The 24247-nt window shown below is 33.6% G+C and overlaps 1 protein-coding gene and 1 long non-coding RNA gene across 4 annotated transcripts in view; one reads left to right on the top strand and one right to left on the bottom strand.

Moving 5' to 3' along the window:
* stv (BAG domain-containing protein starvin) overlaps positions 1 to 24247 on the bottom strand; it is a 35649-nt gene that overhangs the window by 9996 nt on the left and 1406 nt on the right. The gene's annotated exons all lie outside the window — the stretch shown is intronic.
* LOC143195451 (uncharacterized) lies at positions 1367 to 23762 on the top strand. The gene is made up of 2 exons (XR_013005538.1): positions 1367 to 1498; positions 23555 to 23762. It is a non-coding gene; the product is annotated as an uncharacterized LOC143195451 (long non-coding RNA).

Genomic DNA, 24247 nt, shown 5'->3' on the forward strand with positions numbered 1-24247 from the left:
ATGTGGAAAAGCGGATCTATTTCGACAATCCTACGCGCAAAAAGTTATGGGTTAATCCAGGAACGTCATCCATATCGACAATGAAGTGTTAAGCTTATAGTCGTTCAGCAAGGTGTAGTATATTACGAGCTGCTCAAACTGTTACTGTAGATGTCTACTGACGTTATTATTGAAGAAACTGACGTATTGTTGCAAAAAAGATCAGCAATATCGAATAACGGACGCACCTTCTTGCAGCTTCAACGGGAAATATTGCAGCAGTCCAGTGTACACTTTCAATTTATATATAGGCGACATTTTTAGACATTTCCTGACGTTTCACGAACGACAGCAGCACAAAACATGTAAAACACCATTAGAGAAGATCAATAGTGGGCGAAACCGATAGTTAACCGACAGAGACTGACGAACATTAAAAATGATTGCGACCAGACAACATAAAATGACAGCAGAATGCAACACTCACTTGATAATACTGTTTTGACAAAAATATTATGGCGAAAGCTCCACGAAACTAACACTTATGGAAGGGATGCGACTGCGAAACCCTTTATAAGGGAAGTCAACGCTAAACTGCGATAGAAGTGCTGCAATGACCACAAAGTCGGGACTTGATGATTGGAAGAATGTCGTATGGTCCGACGAATCATTGTTTACATTGCTTTTCACAAAAGGCTGGGTTTATGTATGGAGAATTTCAAGGAAGCTTATGATTATGTTTTGGGTGGAAATATCGTGGTATTCAGCTACACCATTCACATTACTGGCCGGATTAGTGCAAATAAATACCTCAACATCCTCAATGATGAGGCCCATACTATGATTAGCATAGTGCTGTCAGACTTTGCCGTATTGCAAGATGATAATGTTAATACACGGAGCTACAAATGTTCAGTCTTAGCTTAAGGAACATCAGAATATCATCAAACGCCTTCCCCAAACAGCGCAATCGCTAGCCTCGACATAACTGGAGCGTTATGGAGAGTTTTAGAGCACATAGTGAGTCACAGAGAGAGTGAGAATTAGATTTACACCTCCAACATCATTAAAAGAAATTGACGGATATAGTGGTACAAGAATGGAACAAAATTCCGTTGGTACAAGCAAGCAAATTGTGACTTAATACCTTATCAAAACATAAATAATGTGAATATGTTAGGTGTTCATATTATTTGAAATAATACAAGTAAAAACAAGATTTTAAAGTGTCTATAACAACACGATGGGAGGTTGTAGAAAACCATGGACAATCAAAGAATCACATAAAAAAAAAACAAAGCGTAATACAGATCTTGTTTTGCTTAATAACATTTCTACAAAAAGAACCAATAACTTTTCAGCGGTGTTTTAGGAGCTGCAATGATGACGAAGGCGAAAGGTGCGATTACAAGGGAATTGTCCATTGAGAGATACCAACAAAATTCACAAAACATAGAAATATAGAATGGAAACTTAAATACACATCCGTAACCATGTTCTGCGTTTAAGTTACTAGAGGGTGAGTGGTTTGTTGTTCTGATGTTATTTTTGTAGTTGTTGAGATGTAGGAGAGAAAACAATGTTGTAAATAAAATACAAATTATTTTCTCTCTTTTTTTGTGGTAAATTAATACCCAAAGACGAGTTGTTTAATTTAAATAAATAATAAAAAATATATATACATTTAATGATAATTGATTAATACGTTATGGGTAAAGGATTATAATTTCGATCGAATGTACTTACTGAGAACTAAAGTGTGGTTTTGGCTAAAATTGACAGGAATTCTACCGGTTTCTCAATCTTCAATTCTTCTCACAATATTATTTCAATGCTGCCTTCAATGCTTAATAGCTTTAACAATGCTTTCTTCAATTAATGCTCATTTCAATTCTAACAATGTTTTCCTCAATTCTTTCTTTATCAATGCTTTTAACAATGCTGTCTTTCTTTTCTTTTCTTTCTCAACTCAATTCAATACTTTCTTCACTCATTTCAACACTGTCTCTCGTTGTCGATGCACCGTGTTTTATCGCTGAAGCTTCTCCCTCGGGTTCTTGGTGGTGACGAACAAGGCTGGTTCAAGAAACCCTTCTCTGTACCCCGATTCGTTCAGAATATCTGGGTGGGAAATACTCTTCCAGCTAGGAACTCCTCACGTCGATAGAACACGGGCGTTTCGGACTCTTAAGGAACTCTCGAAAATTCCACGACTTCGGGCCTTCTTGATATTTATGGTGGAGGACTCCTTATGGCACCATAAGGAGTCCTCTATCAGGTCTACTTCTGACACGTTTCGTATTGCCTCGGTATTTGAATCCCCGTTATCGGAAACAGTCGACAACGAGTCGATGGGATTCTTTTTTGTTTGTATTAAGCCATAATTCTTTTCCCATGTCATAAATATTAGGAACATCAGTTAAAGGTCTAATACATTAGACCTGTTAACTATACAAAAAATTCTACATTCTACATTCGAAAGAATTCTACAATTAGCATAAACTTAAATTTACAAAAACGCGTCACAACAGTAGTATTAAAAGTAAATATCATTCGTTTAAATACAAAAACATTATAAGAGTTGTTATGTTTTAGAATGTAAAGGTTCGAATAAAATTAATTATTTTCCAGAGGTTTCTGTTCTAGGGCAGAAACGCTTTTTTTAACTTTTAATATGACCAATATGTTCAAGATCATCACTTAACCAACCTGGATTCCAAGGTATTTAGCTAATTCTGCTTGCGGAATCGGGCATCCAATGAGTGATATAATTAAGTTTTTATTATTTCGCCGCAATGCAAAATTAACGTGGACAGATTTGGAGCTATTAAGTTGAATTTTCCAATCTTTCGTCCATTTGTAGATTTTGTTGACTTCCACTTGTACATGTTTCTATTGCCCTAGGCAGAGATATGTCGTTTGCCATAATAATTGTGTTGTCAGCAAAAGTTGGAAGTAGTGTTTCTTTTGTTGTTGGAATGTCAGCAGTGTAGAGCAGATATAGGAGAGGTCCTAAGACGCTACCTTGTGGAATCCCAGCCGAAATAGTTTTAAATGTCGAGATTGCCATTTCATGCAGTTACGCGGTAACAGTTTGCTCATCTTACAGATTAATCCCAAATCCCAAACCCGATTAAAAGCTTGTGAGACATTCAGGAATATTGCAGGGCAGTATTTATCTTCCTCAAACGATTCTTCAATAGCCGCACTTTTTTATATATTGGCAAAAGATCTACAAAAAGCAAATTTAACAAACATTCTGATTTCAATATTATGTCAGCAAATGAATGAAGTAAATCTTCTTTTAAATTATTAATTACGTACTATATCCTGAGCAAAGGCCGTGCAATAAGAAAAATAATAAAAACCAGTTGTCAGATTAGATGTTTCTTTATATATATTTTGAAAATGTTTGAAAACGTCCTTAGAGTTCATTTATTCTAATTCGCAATTTGGTGACGATCTTTCTTCAAAACATTTGTGCTAAGTTTTATCGTAACAAAAAGCTAATTCCATCTTATACAACTTGTGAACTATACTTTCGACATTTCCAACACACGAGGGTTGCTATTTACATTTCAACATTACATTAACGGCTTCTCCAGTCGCCGACAATAAAATCAGGTTGAAACAAAATCAAAATACAAAAATATGCTGACAAATCAGGGTTGTACGGAGGATGGCGCATCATTCTATCATTTGGTCAGTCAAATAGGTGGTTGTCTCAACCGATATCAATGTGAGAGTTTGCATTGTTATGATGAAGACTGCTGTGTAACATTCAGAGTTAAAAATTCTATTCAGTATACATTATTAATGGCACGCTTGCCACATATCCAGTTGTTGTGCCGAAGAAATAGGCGATCATCACGCACGTATCATTTTCGTCAGATTTGGCCCGTCTTTGAAGACCCATAAGGGGATTGTTGAGATTAAAGAAGGCTACGGTTATAAAGGTTCATTTGGAAGCGTCAGATGGAGCCTAACAACCTTTAGCATCGCCAAGGCTCCAACACCATCGCAATAAATGGCAACATTCGTAGTTCTAACACAAAAGATAAAGAACTCTAAAAAAAATTAAGATGCCGTATTGGAGGACCATTTGGTCAGTCAAATAGGTGGTTGTCTCAACCGATACCAATGTGAGAGTTTGCATTATTATGATGAATACTGCTGTGTATCATTCAGAATTAAAAATTCTATTCAGTATACATTATTAATGGCACGGTTGCCACATGTTCAGTTGTTGTGCCGAAGAAATAGGCGATCATCACGCACGTATCATTTTTGTCAGATTCTTGGACATTCTTTGTTGGATTTTTGCGTCTTGGAAGACCCATAAGGGGATTGTTGAGATTAAAGAAGGCTACGGTTATAAAGGTTCATTTGGAAGCGTCAGATGGAGCCTAACAACCTTTAGCATCGCCAAGGCTCCAACACCATCGCAACATAAAAGATAAAGAACTCTAAAAAAAATTAAGATGCCGTATTGGAGGACATAATCAGTGAACATCCACCTGAAATACAGACCAGAATCAGAACTTAAATAAGACTTATTTAAGCTCCTTTCACAACATTTACAATTCAAGAATGGTAAAAAAACAGTTACAGTGGATACATCAATTGACTGAAACTTCTTCCATCAGTGATGAAAGTAGAGCTTTCACGAAAACCCTAAATGAAATAAAATACTGGTTGAACCCAGAGGAAGTAGATCAATTACAAACAAACAATAGGTTAGGCTAGGCTGTGGTATTTCTGAAAATACATTCTGTAATATTAGATGCGCTCGACACAGACTTACAAGAAAATGGAAAATGAATACCAGTAATACAACGCGTTTCTGCTTTTTTTCACTGGCTGGATATCTTTATTCTGATAATGCATGTTCCAACAATTTTCTAGGATGAAAGAGTTTGCTGCGATATTTCAAAACTTAGTAAAGATGAAGAAGCTGTCACAATTCCTTAATTTACCATATGAAGCTGCAAAGTTGTTAAGTCTCTACCTCAAAGGAAGATAAATAAAATTCAAAAGTAAAAAAAAACTACATCCACGAATACATTTTAGGATAAACGTGTTTCAGAGAATTAAAAAAAATACTTATTAACTTAGCTATTATGTGTATGCGAGTCATGTTTCTCCCAAAAATAATTTTTTTGTGAAATAAATATCATTCGAGATTAACAAACACCCACAATGAAGATAATCTTTATATCTGCTATCCTCAAACTAACTTAATACTGTCGGTGTTATTTTATCTTATTTCTTGCATTAATTTTGATCAGCGATATCTGTTTGTGATAATTGCAAATACAAGTATTAATATAAAGAATTATAACCACATATAAAAAACCTAATTTAACCGTTAAATTCAATGCTTGTGACATTTCTCTACACAAATTAACAGTTCCTCAATTAATCATGGAAAGCTCAAAATTGTATTTTCCACATTCATTACTTTTCTTGTTCGAATTGAAAAGATCAGCAGCTGAAGCTTATGCTTCTTCGTCATAATTTGACGTCAAAGACAAATAACGGCTAAAACATAATTTGTGTTGCTAAAAATTAATTTATTTATTTATTATTTTAAAAGCCCATCAGCCTCTTGGGCTATTTAGGGTCGAGTTACAATATATTTTTAAATAAAGTATACATAAATTACATTCAAAAATAAAATACTAAACAAATTACAATAGAGAACAACATTCCGAGCTGCTGTCTCAGTACCTCAAACTTTTCACACTCCAGAAGGATGTGCTTGACGCTCTGTTATGTTTGGCATTCGTCACATTGTGGAGGATCCCTTCCTTTTAACAGATGCTCATGCGTTAGTCTGTGTTGCTAAAAAGTCGCTAAATAACAAAACAGTGTTGGGGTGACTATAAAAAAACACAATCCAAACTTTCTTAGCTTAGAATTTGACGAATCAATTGTTTCCAGACATTTACATACGAGAAAATGCCATTTTGAACCGTTTAAACACAGCGCTTTCATTACTTGCAAAAAGAACATTCCCAAGGACATAAAATCGCGAGTTAGTTCAGAAGAACTTATACATCGACGTTGATGCGGAATATTCATGGGCAAAAAGTCTTGCTGTGCGTATGGTGTTAACCAGCAAAATCTACCGATATCAAATTAAATAAATTGAACGACGTATTGTTGTCAAAAAGGCCAGCAAAGGCTAATAACACCTCGGCCAGTTCTTGTGAGAGTTGTGAAGGACATATTGTCATAGCTATAATGGGAAGTTCTGTCGCATACAACAAATATAGCGGTTTATGATTACCCCTTGTTCAGATCGATGAAGTTATAGCTTAGCTGGCATACGGTTTTTAAATGTCGAAGAAATGCGAAAATGAATCGATAAATGGATTGCTGCCAAACCAACGACCGTTCTTTCGGCACAAAAGAACAAAACAAATTTACGTAAAGCGATGAATTTTTTTGATTAATATACACTGCATTGTTGCAAAATAAAAACTATTTATTATTATAAGTTTTTATTATGAATCTGTTAAAATTACGACACACTTTGAACAAAAATTATTTCTCCAACGCCTTTTTTCTATCTACAAAAAAGGTGGAAGCAATGTGTGTAGCGAGAATATATTATTGTTTCCGTGGTGAGTGATATTTGACTTCCAATTGTTCGGTTACTACTTCATTCTGAAAATATTGAATCACTGTTTTGTTACGCGAAAATTCGTTGCTTCACCTTCTTGGTACAACATAATTTTAATTTAATATTATAGTTCACTTTATCTATTAATCTATTATTGACTATTCAATAGAGGTTTTAAATCTGCACATAATAGCACAGATTCTTGTACAGAAATTTTCTTGTTTTTAATAATGTTTTCGTTTTTCGTATCTACTCGACAAGATCAATAAAAAGAAGGAAACTTTGACTGACGACTTCTCTTCACTAACATTAAGGCAAAGCCTATCTTCACCTAATTTTCTGACAAAAAATGATTCTGCCTATACGCCATTTTCTTATGCTGTATACTTATTGTTTCATAATATTTATAAGAAAAAAAGCTGTAGAGAAAAGCCATATCAATAAACAAGAAACAAAAATAAAGTAACATAAAAGAACACAAAAACGTAATCTATATATATATAAAAGCATAATGTAAAAATGTTTATCGATAATAATCGAATAATAATAAGAGAACATGTCGAGAAAATATTCGAATAAAACCTCAGAAACAGAGGTGATACTAATAATAAAGACTTGGGTTGATGAAATACAATAGATTATCAACAGATTATACAGAAATATAAAGGGTAATTACTATTTGGTTCTGTATGTTTTTCTTGATATTTTAATGTTTTTATCAACCAGAGTCTATCTAGACTGGACCTACTGTGACCATGGTTCGGTACTAAGCTTACCAGTTAGTGAGTGCTACACTTAAATATCACAAACATAAATGTACAACTTTGTCCCAGCAGGATTCGAACCCGCGACTATCGTATCAGGAGAAAGACCCTCTTGTTGCTTTGAACACTGCGCCAACCAAGCCGGCTTTATATATTTATTGTTCGAAAGGAAAACACGATTTTATAGCTCGAAACACATTGCAAAAACGCATTATTGAAACAGCGTTCTTGAACTTCAATGTACTTCAAAATATGCTTCCACTATTGTCATTTTAAAAGAAAATTTTGAAACTAATTGAAAACATTGTATGAGATATGATTAAACAACAGAGGGAGATAAACTTGATGTGTATAAAGAGATATTGATAGATTCTTGATGAAAAATTATTGCATTACGATTATTACAGAAGAAAAAATCTAATTGATCCAAAAAGTCGCAATAATAATTGTCTTATCAGTCTGAAGATAACATATAATATACGTCTTGTGCGAACCTAATATCATCAATTTTTTAATGAATATAAAACTTATTAAACTATTTATTTCGTTACAAGACTATAATAACCACTTATATATTATTATATATTAAACCACACATTATAAGTCTGATGTCATTATCATTCCTCCCGTTTTTGCGACTCAAAATTACTTAAGAACTCGACAATTTTTGGCAAAAATCGAACGTCTCCTATACGTACGTAGCAAGCACGTTGCAGCTGATATTAATTCGTATTTGATTTCTTAAAATATGCGTGGCGTGTCCCCTTTCAAAAATAACTTTCAATGTGTCATCGAAACGTATATATCCCGTTTTTTACTGAATAATGAGAGACGAGATAAGTCACTACTTTCTGGGAGAAATGCCAGATAATTTTACTAGTTAATAAACAAGTTTTTGTTTTGGTATAAACAGAAAACGTTCGAAAATAATTTCGATCGATTTTAGACTAGAAGACAAACTATGGGAAATCGGTGATATAAATAGAACGCTTTCAGTCGGATAATATATTGTCTTGATATCAGAATAACTGGGATCTATTTAAAGCGTGAATATAGAGCACATTTTTTCTGACACGAGCTCAGACGATATTCTTTTATCACTGTCAATGTGGATAATATTAAAAATCAATGTGGGCAAGCGAATGGACTCCAGATTTTAGAGAAGATGAAGAAAGATAAAAAAAATTAGGAAAATATTACGGTTTAAGCATTACAAAAAATGGAAACTCAATCGAAGGCCTATATCAGCGTTTCTTAACCACTTTCAGTTCGTAGGCCCTTATATTAGTAATATTCTCTGTTCAAAATGGGTACCGCGCTTGCTCACTGTTTACGAAAAACAAGAACCTGTTGATGATTCTGAGCAGTGCTTGTATGTAAGAATGGATGAAGCATGGATCCATCACTTCACTTCGGAATCAAAACGATCGTCATCTGAGTGTACAATAACTGTGGACAGGCCTATTTAGTGACGAAAGATAAGTTGTTCTACAAACGTAAGAAATGAAATGTTGGAGCGGTGTTGGAATGATGAATATGGATTTCTAGATTATGTGTAGAAAGACAAACAAATGAACTAGTGATGAACTTATGGTCCGCTCTGTCATCTATCATTGCGAGATTTATTGGATGAAAATCAATTTTGAACTGTTTCAACATCCCGGTTTGTTTCCCAGGCAAAAAAATAAGAGTTTTCTGTTGCTCATGCATGGCGATGAAAAGTAAGTCTACCACGACAATCCCAAGCAAAAATGTTACTAAATAAAAGTAATTACCGATTTTTATAACATATTTCGTGAGGTTTAAGTATGCAATGTTATGATTTAACACATACGTTATTTTATTCTATTGACATCAAGTTTTAAAGCTATACATGTTATTTCGGTAGACCCAAAAAGTTTAAAGATGTGAAAAGGCAAGAGTTATAGGATGAAGACCCAACCCAAACTCAAAAACAATTGGCAGAAACGTTAAATGTGACTGAAAAAACGATTAGTGACCGATTACGACCAATGGGGAAAATCCAAAATATCGGAAAATGGATGCTACATCAACTAAATTGTATGTAAATAGAAAATCGAAAAATCATCTGTGAACTGCTGCTTCAAAGGTATGATCGGAAGTCATTTCTGCATCGAATAGTGACGGGTTATGAAAAGTGGATTTATTTTGGTCGTTTTGGTCGCAAGATAATGCTCTGTGTTTGGTGGGGCCAGAGTGGCGTGGTGTATTACTAATTGTTGAAAACTGATGAAACAGTTAATAGTGAACGCTACCGACAACAAATGATCAATTTGAACCACGCATTGATCAAAAAATGTTCAAAATGGGCCCGAAGGCGCAGTAAAGTGCCCATAAAGCAAAACCGGCCAAAGAAGCGTTGCAAGCACTTGAATGGGACCGTACGACTGTTAACTTTTCGCACCAATGAGATACGCGTTTGAAGAGCAGCGCTTCGCCAATTTCGAAGAAGTTAGAAAATGGCTCAATGAATGGTTTTATAGATCAAATGGCCAATAATTTGAATAAATACATTTTTTAATTTTCTTAAAACTCATGTAGTTTCTCCCGAAAAAACCATTTCCAAAGGTCACTAGTAGCTAAAACAGAATGAAACTATTGCTGCAGATGTCTACCGACGTCAATAAAATACAGTGAACGACATATTACTGCAAAAAGACCAGCAATAGCAAATACCGGATACAAAATCATGAAAGGCCACGCATAGCAGGAGTTGTGAAGGATACAGTGTGTCATAACGCCTTCTAATTACCACTTGTTGAAATTGATGCAGCATAGCTTGGCTGGCAAATGGTTTCAAAATGGCGAAGAAGAACCAAAATGGAACGTTATTCTCTCGGCATGGTATCGCCATGTTACCAAAGAGACGGGAATTGTAAAAAATGATGAGATGAAAATATTCTGATTAATACATATAAATGCCTCTATAAAGCGAAAATCATGATATGACTAGAATACATGCAAGCATCTAATATAACAGTTTACACCATCTTTATATGTGATGGGAATAATTAACCTTTCCACGTGACCAGACGTGTATTGACACAAAGAAGAAAGTTGGCACTGGTCGCATGATAATGTGCGATCTTAAGAATCTATATTTGATTGATTTTCAAACGCCTTTTAACCATCAATTATTCACGATCTGATTTCGGTCTATTCGGAAAAATGATTTAAAAAATGTGTTTTACCGTTTTGGAGTCGTACCAACAGTTTGATGACATATTCTGATAATAATTATTTGTTTTATTCTGAGAAAACCCTGAACTTGTTTGATATGCGGTACACGTGCTCTAACGATGGCCTTGAATATGTAAACCAAGGATCAATAAAAATTATTAACTGTAAATCTCAAAAATTTCAATTTTGACATAACACCTATAATATTTGTCTGATTTAGTATCGCGAGATCTTTATCTATTCGTAAATATGTTTGCTAATGAAATTATCTGGTGATTATAGCGACCTGGAGGCAATTGAAAAAGCTTGTTGTAATTACGTTTTGTATAAGTACAAGTCCTCACTCACTTCTGTAAGTTTCTTTGTAACATATTAACTTAATCAGGCCAGCACACTAATTTGAAAGGCTTTGTAACACATGACGTTACTATATATCAACTCGCATTGCGTGCATTTGTAACCAACTTCATGTTGAAGCCTCATAAGTCGGAGTGTGAATAAAACATTTCTTCGGGGCGTTGAAAATGTCTGAATTTGAACCGAGACAACCATGCGTTTTGAAAGTAGTGATTTTGACACCGAAGACAAAGAGCGTTATGGACACCCAGGTGACGAGAATCTAAAGGTCTTACTCAACGCAACGCAAGAACAATATGCAGAATTGTTGGGAGTAACACAAGGAACCATTTACAATTGCTTGAAGAATATGATAATAATTCCAAAGCTTGGAGTGGATCCATTACGATAATACAATGCGAAAAAAATCATGGGGACCACCTCATTATGCATCAACATCAACGACAAATCCTAATATCCATGGCTCGAAGAGTTGATGCTCTGTATTTGGTGGGATCAGCTCGGTGTGGTATGCTATGAGCTGTTAAAATGTAATGAAACCTTCAATGGGGATCGCTATCGGCTACGATTGATGCCTTTGAGCCGAGAATTGCGCGAAAACGGCCCGAATACGAGTAAAGACACAACAATGTTATTCTTCAGCATGACAACGCTCGACCATATGTTGCGTGAGCGGTGAAAACATACTTGGAAACATTAAAGTGCTACCCCAGCCTCCATATTCTCCAGACTTTGCTCCTTCCGATTACTACTTATTCTGACATATGTTATAAGTCGTGATCTGTCTGAGCAGTGCTTCACTTCTTACGAAGATACCAACCAGTTGATTAAAACTTATGTTAAAAGAACCACATCGACAGGTCATTGATCGAAATGGAAAACATTTTAACAACGCAACGAAATTGATTTGAATGCAAAAATGTGTAAATCAAGTGTTTAAAAAAACTACAATAATTTCTCCTTGGCCCACTATTATATATAATATTAGACAGCGTGAATGTACTATTACAATCATATAAATATTGAACTGGAAGCATGGATCGCATAAAAGTAAGTAAAAGATGATCTTTGAACGATAATTTATTCTAAGACGTCAGCCGACGCTAAACCGTCTCCTCAATCGAATCATTAGCACTTTTACAAAACCGGTATTTAGAAATCGCCACCGAAAGGATATCTTCACGACACCAACCAATTGAAATGAAAACAATGACTCATGGCTATTTTTAATAGTGTAATTTTTTGGTCAAACGGAACAAAATGTAATATGTATTATTTGGTGTTGCATTGGGAGCGGATTGCCTAATATAATTGTTATGTTGATGCGGGAAATTTCCTTAAGCTATATTGGGAATGGTATTAGTAATATTTTTTAAGAGTCGAAAAAAACAGCCTTATCAAGTTCTATTCCTCAACATAGGGATGCCGAAAAAATATCGATATATCGGTATTTTTAGCCGATATTTTTTTTGACCGTCATATCGTTTTTTTTTGTTAGCCTTTTTTTGTTAAAAAAATTAAATATCTTTCTTAAACATAAAAAACCATATAATTATTTTTATAAACTTTTTATACCGATATATTGAAATATCGATATTTTTCTCGGCGGTCGATACCCCTACCTCAACACTTAAAAGCAAGTTTTTTTTATATATTTTAAAGTCTCCTTTTACCACCTATGGGTTTATCTGGACTGGACCTAAAGTTTAGCGTGGGCTTCGAACCACAGTCCTCAGCATTAAGCCTACCAACTGGCGAGTGACCAACCTTAGAAATCATCCCAGAAGACATCCGGTCTTACCCAGCCTGGTTACTGGCGTGACTGGGATCAATTTCCTTTTCGGATATTACACTCTTGCCTAGAACAATCACAAATTTTAAACAATGACTAACATAAATTTACGACCATCTACCATGCTCCAGCAGAATTCGATCCCGCGGCTATCGCAACAGTAGGAGGACCGTCCTATCGCCTTTACCACCGCGCCACCAAGCCGGCTGCAAGTTTTATTCGTTTATATTTTCTCAATATTTTTTTTCTTAAAACACATATACATGTACCCTTCAAAGAAATCATAAATCCTTCCGAATATCTATGGTACTTACCTCCTTAATTCTGGGTCGTTTATATTTTTTAAAAAGGTTTGAAAGATAATATAAACTGAACTAGGTGCGATTGCCGTTTCTTTGTAATTGCGGGATTTGTCGCCTTCGCGAATACTCGGCATTCTGTCTGTATATGCCAGATATATCGTTAGATTTTCAAATCGTTCTGAGGCTGCAACACTTTTCATCTACATGGAAACATGCATTCATCTCAATTATCCCCAAAAAAGGAGCTAAGTCATCACCTTCTGACCTATCAGCATACTAAGTTCCATTTTCAAGCTTGCTGAAAGAGCAATTCTTTATGCTCTTAATGATTTTTCGAAGACAAACAATATCATTCCGTTCCAAACACTCAGCCGTTCATCAGGCCCATCGGTTGGCCGCAAAAATCAACTGTGCTTTTAACCGACGTGAAAGAATTGGAGCGGTCTTCTTGGACCTAACCAAAGCCTTTGACAAGGTTCGGCACGAAGGCTTAGTGGCGAAATGCATCCGATTAGGTCTACTTGATGACCTAACAGCTCTTATCGAATCATTTCTGTCAGGACGATCGTTCCAGGTGATCAAAGATATTCTCTCTAGCCGGAAAATCATCGACGCAGGAGTTCCACAAGGCTCCACCCTGGCACCCGCTCTATTTAATATTTTTCTTTCAGATATCCCTAGGAGACCACAAGTTGGGGCAGCTTTTTACGCAGACGACACTGCTTACTTTGCTTCTTCAAGAGTAGCACCGCATATCCGAAGTAGACTCCAAAAACAACTCGATGAGATGGTCCAGTGGTTACATTTCTGGAGGTTGCAGGTCAACCCACAGAAAACCCAGGCCATCTTCTTCCACAAGAAGCGTTTTGCACCGAGCATTTCACGTCTTAAAATCGAGAACGCCGAAATCCCATGGTCAGAAGAAGCCACCGATCTCGGTTTTGTCTTCGATCGCAAGTTTAGGTGGAATTCCCACATTCAAAGGTCCCCCCATAAAGGTCAAGGTATTGTTAATTTGCTGTTCCGGTTATCAACCGGGCCAGCAGGCTTCCTTTCTCTATAAAATCTCTCCTGTACAAGATGCTGGTTCGATCGGTCGTTCTATACGGCTCCAGTGTCTATCTAAAATACGTCTCACCTAGCCAGGTGGAACGTCTTCAAGTCTTTCAAAACAAAATTCTTCAGGAGAATAATCAATGCCCCCTTGTTCGTCAGGAACAATCAAATTCATAGAGAAACAGACGTTCCCCAAGTTCACGATTTTATATCCGAGGTCTACTCGAGATATTTCTCCACTCTTCGTCTTTCGGACAATAGATGTATTACCGAGTTGGTCGATACTTTAGGCCAATAACTCATTCGGCTTTTCGTGGCCTTACTCTATCACAGCCGACACTTCCCCGTCGTGCTCTAACTCCAAACCGCAGTACCGCACCGTAACTCATGTACCGCAAGCTGCGTGGTGTGATAACGACGCCTTGCCTGGCCCTTGTGCCTCTTAACGATGTTACCGATTACATCACATCAAGATCTTGCATGCTTATGTAGCCCTTTTTGCCCTTAGCCCTTTTACGATTTAATTTTGATCTCTGTCTTCTCTGCTTCTCTCACACCAGTGATTAAATGTTGTTCTACAGTATTATGTATCTTAACTATTTATATAAGGTATATTTTCTCAAAAATTAACTACTAGATCCAATATCTTTCGTTGAGAATTAGTTTCAGGCTTTTACGTTATATTCTGGCATCCATGTATCATTTCGTATGGTTGTCCCACTATGCATTTGAAATTACGGCTCGCGTAGATTAATAAAAGCACGGTGTAATTTGTTAGGGTACAGTCTTAATGCTACGGTAAAACTTTTGTATAGCTTCTAATAGTGTTGGGAACTATGGACTGAAAACAGGTGATCACAAAACAGTCGAACTATAGTCGACAGGCAAAAAAGCTGTCGACTGAAAATAGTAATTATTATTGCAGGCAAATACATCCTTCGACTGTTTTTATCTATCGTGATCAAAACATGATAGGAAGAGACGAAAATATTTGCTTGGATTTCTATGCCGTAGAAATCAATTCATTTTAAATAATCTTAAATGATAAATTAATCAATTTCATTGTATTTTAATATACGTAAAGCAACAATGTCATAATATAATTGGTTTATTTCTATTTCATTCGAATGTGTGCTTACAAATGTTTTTTTTATATTTTTTCAATCGTGTCATAAGTCAAACGGAGATATACATTTTCTTTCTCGTACTAATTTAGGAAAAGAAACGAAAATCGATAATTGCTGCATCGTATTATATTCAAAAGAACAGTCTCATTTTGAACTATATGTTTTTATATTTTATATATTTGATTTGATTGTAAAGAAGAGTAGAATAATTACACCAAAATAGGTTTATAGAATTTTCTCAATCAATTTTTATCAATTATTAAACTATCGCATTCTGTTTAAATAAAATATTAGTTTTATTTATTGTTAATCAGGAATATTTTAAAACCGTTACTCGTTGAAACTTTTAATAAAAGAAGTTTTAACATTTAAAAGGCTTGAACAAACATCTAGAGACTTAAAAAACTGAATGACTGTTTCAGTCGATGGTAAAAAGTAGTCAATTAATAAACTGTCAATAGACCTTTTCAGTCCATAGTTCCAACTCCAGTTCTGCGAACCACTGTACGTTGCAATATCATGAAAGACATGGAGCATTATTGGAATATAACACATGAACTGATCATATTTAATAAACAATTGCAACAATCAATGTTAATTAAATTCGATTGCAATTAATAAAACTGTCGACTGTTTGTCCGGATTCTGTCGCGTCATAGGTCACCCTGACGTGACATTAGCCTTCGATTATTTTATCGAATTTTTCTTGTGCCAAATTGAGGGTTTATACGACGAGACAAATCCGTTTAGATTCTGTTATATTTGTTCAATTAATTAGTTTCACGGATTGGAATATTCCAAAATAAGGACAGTTTGTTCTGATGTTAAATGTCCTTAACAGCTATGACCAGCAATTTAAGAATTTAGCTTCTCGTCTATGAAAATATTGAAAACGGATTTCCATTCGTTTAATAAATAAATTTTGTAAAGAAAAAAGTGAAGTGCACTTTATCTCGGTAATTACGAAAAATAACAAAAATATCAAATTTGCAATTGCTAAAAAGTAATATAATTGCTTTAAATTTTTTGCAGGTAAAGCAATCATCATATTGGTATACTTATTTAAAGCCAGCCTGAGACTGAACCACATCCCTGGATGTTTTAAGATGGCACAAATAATTATGCTTAAAAAACCTGACAAACTGGCAAAACAAGTCGAATCTTACAGGCCCATCTCGCTAAGAGGAATTTTCATCACTTACGCTTATTTCGGTTATAGTTTCGTAGGGTAGTGTTCTGAGACATTTCTTGTATCTACTCTACACTTCTGACATCTCAATAATAAAAGAGTCCTTGGAACATTTGCCGACGATAAAGTCAGCAAGATCCACAAATGGGCTAGAGACTGGAAAATACAGCTTAAATAGCTCCAAATATGTCCATGTTAATTTTGCATTGCGGCGAAATTACAAAAGCCTAATTATATAATTTGATGCCTGATTCCTCACGCAGAATCAGTGAAATACCTCGTCATCAGTCTCGGTGGTGGTTAAATTGAAAACTTTATGTTAGACAAAAAGTAGAGCAGATCAGACTCAAAATTAAAGAACAGTAGTAAATTTATAAACTAAGATTGTCCTAAGCATATCTAATTTAAGACGATATTAATTTTTTTACGGATGGAAAATACCGATATTCGTATACTGTAAGATATAACCATCAAATTCACTGCATTAAAATAACATCAATGAAGAAACAACAATAATAATGAATAAAGGAAAATAACTGAATAACCCAAGAAGAAGAGGTCTCATGAGAGATGTTTCTCATTGTCTTTCGATTCAGTAGCCCCTTCGATAGCGAAAAAGCAGAAACAGATTTACACAATCTACAAATTCGAAAGGAGAGGTCATTAAGCTGCAATCACGCGAAAAAAAAAATTATCGCTATGTAACCAACGAAGAACTATACGATTAAGTATAGATTCTAAGTTATAGCATCGTAGAAGTAATACAGTTACTGGACTAAATGCAGAAAATCAGAAGATTAAAGCGAACCAAGCCACATGAACTTGTATAGTATACAAGTTTTTAATCTTAACTTCAGCTTAAGTAGTTTAATTTTTATTTGGAAAATACATGATGCAAGTGCAATACAATAATAGTAATAATTATTTAATTTTAATAATAATGATTAATTTTGTGAATAAAGATTTATAAAGCATATCTAATGTAAAATGCAATTAATTAAAAAAAAATTTAATGAAAAAAGAATATCTGTTATTGTTATATGTTTGGATATATTGAAAACATATTACCATTCATTTTAAAAATACATTTTCAAATAAAAAATGATACATTTAAAGTAAATCACTTTAATGTACCAGTATAATACAAATGAGTACAATGTTTTTTTTTTTGTAATTTGCATTTGGGGTTTTTGCTTAAACATAAATCGTTTCTTATTCCGTTTAGAATTCCTTAAAAATCGAATATGCGTTAGTGAAACTATTGGACAATCCAGAATCATTGCCGAATGCTAACCGCATAATATGTGAATCTTATATCATGACATGAAAATCAACACTTAAATATTTCAAATTAAGACAGATAAATGAGATATGATTAATAGCAACATAAGTATGAGATATGGTATATAATATAGATATATGAAAACATCACCGTATACTTCTAAAAGAATACTTTGGAAGCAGATTTCTCCAAATCAAACAACAGAGGTAATGACGACCGAAAATACAATTTTGACTGTTCCGTGATTAGCGCCTATATACACAATTCGATAATACTAAATGGAAGACTGTTATTTTATATAAAACAATCGAATTTAATAATTAGGTTAGATTTTTTTTAAACAGTTATTTACATTGATAACTAGCATTTTCATAGCTGATCAAAATACACGCAAACACGCAATAATTAAAAAAAGCAACTGAATTTCTTTAAATAGATTTAAAGTTAATGCTTTTGGAGACAACCGAAACTTGATCGCGGTGCTGACATCGAAAACGAAAAGGTTGAAGATTTTAATTGGAAATGTTTTTATCTCGTTTTATTAAATTTAAACCTTCACGAGAATGGTTTCCCAATAAAGGACAATCGTTGACGTTAAGGCAACCGTAGATATGTTTTTATGTACGAAAAATCGGAAAGAAATTAAACGATTTTTCGCACGGCCTATTACAGACAACCTTACACACAATCAAAACAAAGTAGGCGCTGCCGTTGCCTTATTAGGTAAAACAAATGACCGTGGACAGTCGACACAGCCGCCGTCGATGACTTAAACGTTATTATTTATACGGTCCCCCTACAGGCTTTGACGAAACATCTGATTTAAATGTATTCCATGTTTATGCACTAAATGTAACATACAGTACGATAATGTTTAAGCAGGAATGTTCTAAAATATAACTAAAACATAAAATGTGCGCGCTTAACCTTGAGCTCCATACGCGCAGAGTGTTGTTCCTGTTAAGGATTTCTTTTTATTTTTACGACTGCGTAAAAGTAATAAAACCGTAATGTTTGTTTTAAAAATGGGTAAAACCAAATCTTGTTAACCAGAAATAAGACGAAAGCTTTTAGAATGTCAATTGTTTTACTAGTGTAATGAAAAATGAGTAAGATTTAAAATAAAAGGCAAACCTAATTATTACAATGACCTACAACAAAAAAATGTTAGCGCCAAAAGTAATATATTCTATACTGTATTTTCATCTGCCCGGTTAAATTGAATCAAAACATGTACTGAAAAAATGAAACATTTGATATTAATTACATTTAGGTTAGAATTTGTAAATTTGGTTTTTGTGGTTTTAAATGTCAGTCATTATGAATGACAAGGTTATTTATAGCTCAATAGAGTCGTCATATAACATCAATACGATGAATTGTGTAAAAGTTATGAAATTAAAATTTGTTTTCAAAATAACTAAAGCTAACTTTTCTCATGCAAAACGAATTAAAGGCACAATGTATTATCAGAAATATTCCATACCATTATATTGCAAATAAATAAGTTTTCACACATAACGGAACTATTTTAAAACATTTTAATAAAGGAACTATTTTAAAATATTGAAATAACTAGAGGCAAGTTATCTTCAGCATATGTGATTATTCCTGTATTTCCCTACAGCGTAGAGGATTTTTAAATAATAAGCTATTATATTAATGGCAAAGTTTTGTTTTGCATGTAACATCGACATTTAGTTTTTGGACAGAGTGATTTATTTATTTTTAACATATTGAATCAATATTTGTGATAACATCCAAAGTGCAATGTTTAATATTTCTGATAATGAATCGTCATTGGTGATAAGTTGTTTACATTAGCCCTATTTGGTGCAACGTTTTCATTGTATTATGTACGGTATTTAATTTTAAGGCTTGAGAATGTGTTTATACAGTAATTTTTATTGATCTGATAATTAATCATGAAAGATTATTAATATGCGGTGTTACTAATATCATGATTAATAATAATAAAACTGAGTATGATTTATTTATATTTTCCAGATATATTTTTTCCTTAAAACGCAGACAAAGATGGAAAGAAAAGGAAATCATAAAACGTTCTTACAATTCCATCTGATAATTCGATATTTTTTTTAGACTTTTTTAATTTTGGCCCATTTATGTTTTTTTAAGGGTTGAATAATAATGTAAAGTGAATTAGGCGAGATTACCGCTTCTTTTTAATTATGGGACCTGTCGCTTTTGTGAATACCCGGCAATAGAAATAATTACCATAAATGGGACGTTTGAATTTTTAATGAAGACACAACTCTCAGCTTTTTTTATTCAGTTGATATTACTGTGTTTGTACCGCCCAACCTGAGTTTCATCAAATGGTGTGTTTGTTCCCAGATTATTCCAGTTTTCTCTTTTTAATTCCCATGTATTATTTATTAAATATCCATTTATTACTTCCTATTTATTCATTTATTAATCTATTTATCCATTTATCTTTTCCATAATTCTTAAATTCCTGTAAATTATAATTATTTTATAAACTAGAAGTTGATATGTAATTATGATTTATTGATAATTTGGAGCATATATAAAGCCACGAAAATGGTTCTTGTCGGCTCTTAGTGGCAGCGGTTTGCCTTTAGAGATTTCCTTTATGCGCATTGTACGTTCATCATAGTCGGAGTTAGGAAAAGTAAGTGCACAATAGCACGAGTGTTGTTTATTTATTGATTTGAGATTCTGACTTTACCCTAGCGGTCCTAGCATAATTTGTCGTTGCTATTAGTTAAAGTTATTGTCCGTCATTAATATTGACTACGGACTGAGATTGTTGTTAACCATCATGGTTATCTCGTCATTACTATTGGCTACCATTGTCATTATCTGCCGTTGATATTATCAGTACCATCCATTATCAGTATCATTACTTGTCCGTATTAATAATTATCGGTACTATGATCCGTCAGCATAATTAATTACCCGTACTATTATTATGTGCCAGTAATATTGACTGTCAGTATCATTATCTTTCATTATGATTTGACATTAGAAGTATCTGTCGTGATAAGTTCAAGTCAACAAGTTGAAATATCATTAAGTACTAATATACGCGGCCCAGTTCTCAGTGATTTTTTTAATGAAATATGTTTTTTCAGTAAAAAAGCATTGTGTTCTCAAAATTACCTCCTTTTATTATAATTGGTTTTCTAAAGACCCTGAAAATAGGCGTTTGTTTCACTTTCAATAATATGGATGGATGGAATAAGATGGATAGATTTGGTTTGTAGCCAAATTTATGGATTTTTTCCATGGTGACTACACATTTTTCTTGCCAAATGAGGTCGTTTTGCTTCAAATCTATATCATGTGTCCAAAAGCGCTAAATAATATTGGCAGGTGACCGTTTTAGCCTTTTCAAGATAATAAACATCCAACTAACGACACCTTTCGCGTGATACCCTTGCACGTTCATCGTTATTTGTACTGGTATAACCACAACGAAACTCAATAAGCCACATCTTAAACATTGCAACTGAGGGTGCAGAGTTCCAATAGTGTTTATCAAAACTTTTCTTGGTTTCAGTGATTTTTTTGTTCAAAAAATAATGCTTTATCAGCAAATGAAAATGTTTTTTCTATTTCTGTTGAAATTCTAGGGCTGGATTGTTGTCAATGTCTCTCAAACACACCTTAAATGATGCAGCTTGCTCAGGTGCACAGTTTATAGTAGTAATGGAAGTTAATGTGTGGGAAATTCAAAAAATCCCTCACTTGAAATATGACTAATGACAATGAAATCAAAATTTAAACATGAAAAGTGAATATTAATACATACCTTTTTGATAAAAGGCACTATTAAAGCATTACTGTCATTATTATGTCACATCAATACAAGATATTAGGGACGGCGAAAAATAATTTAATGTATTTTGGTACTTAATTTTAAAAGTTTATTAGAAATATTGCTACTTCTTAAAATATTTAGAGAACATTGATACTCTATTATAAAAATATCCTTCAAATAAGTAAATTATTATGAGTTTTCAATTTCCAAAAACCAAACATATGTGTGGTCATGAAACGTAAGAAACATATTGCAAATAATTCTCGTATTCTATTATATTCTTCTCGTTATTAGTACGAAATTATATGAACTCATTTAGGAATGTTATCGAATGCCCTTGACCTGACTTAAATTGATAAACATTTATTTCAAGGTTTTTAAAATTCTTCGAATACCAAACTTTCACTAAATGCGACTATGTCGCATTAATTTCTCTGTTTTCTCATTAATTCGCACTGTTTAAGTTTTGATTATAACCATCGGAATTAACCTAACAATGAAGCTGTCAACAAAATAAAATATATCACTGTTATATATAACAAGTTTTATATCACGCTAAAAACAGTTGTAAATTTTTCTAACTCAATATTTAAATATAGTCTATCCAATACAGCCAATGTACCTCGACAAAATTAATGACGTCAGCACGTTGTAAGTTGCAGCATTACTTAGAATTTTGGTCTACAACGTTTGCCGATTTTGAAGAATTTTGTAGACATTTGACAACAGGGTCGACTGATATCAACACAAATCACATTTTTTAGACTGGTCCGGTTACATGTCTCTTTTTTACTAGGGTACTCAGAGTTTAAAACAAATTTTACAAACTGCATTTGATGGTATATTCGACGTCATCTATAACGTGCATTGGCTGTTTTATTGAAAGGGTTATGGGGGTAATTTTGTTACCCTGATCAAAATTATGAAACCAGACTACAGATATCCATATGAACTTCAGGCATAAATTCAACAAACACATTCGGGTAGATAAATGCTATCGTATTTGGGGTAGCTGATCCGACAGGTTTAAGAACCATCATCATTAATAAATCTAAGTCTTAAGTAAGTTCTTCACGATCTAAGTTTAAAAAATCTGTTGGAATCGGATTATTGACCAACGAAACACATTCAAGCAACTCTTTGAGCTGTATTCGACATATTAGGGAAGAGAAAAAGTAATTTCCTTTCCTAATAAATGGTTTTAAAAGTCGCATATATCTCTAACAATACTTATTAAATGAAGCTATACTATAGCGTATTTAAAAGAAAAACTCACGGAACATTTCATATTATTAGATATTGTCAAGGTAGAAAATGCAAATTCCAGAAGGTTCTTTTCTTCATATTTTACTGCTTCTAAAAGGAAAATGCAGCGCAAGCTTATCAAAAATCGGATCAAGAGTATTTAAGCGAATTCCAATGCCTGAATTGCTTCATACTAAAAGAAGTTAGATATATGAAATATATAGAAACTGAAAAACAAGAAGATTAATAATGAAAAATTTAATTAACTGAGTATGGAAGGTGATACTAAGTATTGTGACTTAAGATTAAGATAAAGTTTATAAATGAAATCAAATGTTTCATCTGACTTGTGTAGTAGCATTAAAGTTCATTCTTTCAAGTCAGAACGCAGAAAATTTAAGTCAAGGTGTAACCGCAGCATACAATCTCTTCATTAATCCCATATAAGCAAGTAGGGGACTGCTCCCATAGAATATATTTTCTCAATATTTTAAATTATATCTTAAAACTAAGTAAAATATATAAAATAAACTCAATAAAACCTTAAAACAATGAGTATAAACAAAATATATCCAACAACATATTTTATTCTGCCGTAACATTCATAAAAATATATGTATTATATCCATTAAACCCAGTTAGTATTAATCGACCACACCCTGTATGATATACATAACGCGCCCACCGCAAATACCGTCTAACGCTGCAATTTCAAAATACCTCAATGAACCAAACAGAAAATTGATTTCACGCCATTTTGAGAAAGTAGGTTTCATCTGTGGGGACGACAACACCTACTCTAATGTGCCGTTCTTTTCTTTTAGTATAAGCGAAGCTGATCGAGAAAAATGGGCGATGTATCAGCGATCTGTTTATGGTTACCGTTTAATTTGATACATCACCTAGCAGGAGAAGTGATTCCGGGAAGTCAATTTCATTGTCTACACCGATTCCATATTTGTTTAATTTAATTAGCAATAGAAATAATTCCCATTGTCTCTAATGTTGGAAATATTACTTTATTATTCCGTATGGTACTGTAGTTTTATTAATAAACACTGTACCCCTTGAAATAAGTCATCAAACATTAGCGAGAAATACAGTAGTATTATGTGACCTAGGATAGTTTAGTTTGATCTGTCTGTGAAGAAAACGCGTTTTACTTTGAAATTATAAATAATACATCAATACTTTATATTACACTAATAGACTAAAAACAGGTAAAACAACAGATTGATACGTCTAATAGTATTTCAGTTAGTTATTTTATTAAAACGTAAGTTGTGACGCCAAGAAAAAAAAACAAGTGAATCAATACGGAAAAATGTTGCGACCTGGAATGGGAAAATGACGTTACATTTAAGCGTTAATGGAAAATTAAGAAGCAGTTAGAATTAAAGAATTTTTACTGCTCACCATAGTGCGTAAGCTAAGAAGGTATGATACTTATTAAGAAAACAGGTTTTATTAGTTGCTTTAAACAAAAATATAATTGAAAATATCTACACACAGGCGCC

Source organism: Rhynchophorus ferrugineus, unplaced genomic scaffold (genome assembly GCF_030347505.1).
Source record: "Rhynchophorus ferrugineus isolate W39M unplaced genomic scaffold, kcgeb_rfMv2 rfM1, whole genome shotgun sequence".
NCBI lineage: Eukaryota > Metazoa > Arthropoda > Insecta > Coleoptera > Curculionidae > Rhynchophorus > Rhynchophorus ferrugineus.